Here is a 2,500-nt window from a genome sequence, read left to right on the forward strand (position 1 = left end):
CTCCGTCGCCGCTCCTTCGGCGCCGCCGGCCCTCCGCTCGCCGACGCTGCCTCGGGGGCGCTGTGGGCGGCGGGCGGAGGCGGCCGGGCGCAAGGGGGGAGGGAAAGAGGCGAGGGAGAGGGCGGGCGAAGACGTAATGGCGGAGATGGAAGAGGGCGATGATGGAGGAACAGAGAGAGAGGAAGAAAGGGAGGAAGGAGAGGGAGCGAGGGAGAGCGAGGGAGCGAGGAGGATTTAGAGGACAAAGAGGGAGGAGGAAGGTAGTGGAGGAGGAAAGGACAGGGGAAGGCGAGGAGTGAGCGGGAAGTAGGAAGAAGGAAAGTACTGAATGATGGAGGAAACGAGAAGGAAATGCAATGATAACGCTTATGAGTGAACGAGTAAGTTTGTGTGGGTGAGTGAGAGAAAAGTAATTTATATTTATGGTATTTTCTTCGCTTGGGGGCGGGGTGATGCCGCTTAGTTATTTGGTCGAGTTCGATCTTATTTCGACGGCATTGTTCCTGTTAGGAAGTAGGTCTAACATTTAGTAAACCCATTTTATCTCAGAGAAAATTATTTTGCCCCCCCCCATCTCACTTCCCTCTGCCACTCGTCTCCTGTGTAAACAAAAGGTTGTTTACTTTCAGATTTGTGTGTGGCGGTGTCTTTGTGGGATAGGAACATTCACATGCAAACTTCCACATGCACATTTAAACATTAACATGTATACGAATTGTCATGCACATTGAAATGTATACAAACGCGCGTGCGCGCCCACACACGCACACATACACACGCACGCACGCACACATACACACACGCATGCACGCACACATGCATGCACACACACATGCACGTGCACACACACATGCACGTGCACACACACATGCACGTGCACACACACACATGCACGTGCACAGACGCACATGCACACACACATGCACGTGTACATACGCACATGCACACACACATGCGCACATGCACACACACATGCACGTGCGCGCACACACATGCACGTGCGTGCACACACATGCACGTGCGCATACACACATCATGTGTGCACACACATGCCCATACACACACATGCATGTGCACACACACATGCATGTGCACACACACGCACATGCACACACATGCATGTGCACACACACGTACATGCACATGCACATGCACACACATATGCACGTGCACACACACGTACATGCACATGCACACACACATGCACGTGCACACACACATGCACGTGCACACACACATGCACATGCACACACACACATGCACGTGCACACACACATGCACGTGCACACACACACATGCACGTGCACACATACATGCACGTGCACACATACATGCACGTGCACACACACATGCACGTGCACACACACATGCACGTGCACACACACACACACGCACGTGCACACACACACACGCACGTGCACACACACACGCACGTGCACACACACGCACATGCACACACACACATGCACGTGCACACACACATGCACGTGCACACACACATGCACGTGCACACACACACATGCACGTGCACACACACACATGCACGTGCACACACACACATGCACATGCACACATGCACGTGCACACACACACGCACGCATGCAGGCACATTTGCACACACGTGCACACACATGCACTCGTACGTGCATGCACTCACATGCACGCACCAACATACATACTTGCATTCACACATGTGAAACTTAGATACACGTAAATACATACATACATGTAAACATACATACTTGCACAGACACACATAATACATGCATGCACACATGTATACGCACACAATCCTCTACATATATACAAAAACATAGATGCACAAACATACCTACATAGATGCACACATAGATGCAAACTCATATATACAAAGATGCACACACACTTACATACAAAGATGCACACACACATACATACATAGATGCACACACATACATAGATGCACACATACATACATACTTAGATGCACACATACATACATACATAGATGCACACATACATACATACATAGATACACATATATGCACACCCATATATAAATACATACATACATACATAGATGCACACATACATTGATGCACCTGCACATGAATATGCACACACATGCACACACACACTTACTCTTACACTTACACACCATACACATACACATACATACATGTACATGCACACACACACATGCACGCACGCTGGCACGCTTATGCATACATGCATGCTGATAGATACACACATGCAGACACATACACATGCAAACGCATACACTGGCAGACACATTTTCATGCACACATATACTCACATGCACACCCATATGCACACGCACATGCATTGCACGCCTACATGTACATGCATGTACACTCTCACATACATGCACACACACATGAATGCACATGGACACATTCAAACCATTGGATTTGATATTAGCATTTCTTTTGTATGATTGTTGGCTCTTGGCTCTCATATATGTCAAGCGATTGTCTGGATTGTCAGCTTTTGTATAATT

At 48.3% G+C, this 2,500-nt stretch overlaps 1 protein-coding gene across 1 annotated transcript in view; it reads left to right on the forward strand.

Annotated features, from left to right (window-relative positions):
- The window catches only part of LOC122264181 (uncharacterized), a 127,086-nt gene that overhangs the window by 303 nt on the left and 124,283 nt on the right, over positions 1 to 2,500 (forward strand). The window lies entirely within an intron of this gene.

This window comes from Penaeus japonicus, unplaced genomic scaffold (assembly GCF_977035675.1).
Source record: "Penaeus japonicus unplaced genomic scaffold, GWHDUDI00000001_assembly GWHDUDI00000040, whole genome shotgun sequence".
NCBI lineage: Eukaryota > Metazoa > Arthropoda > Malacostraca > Decapoda > Penaeidae > Penaeus > Penaeus japonicus.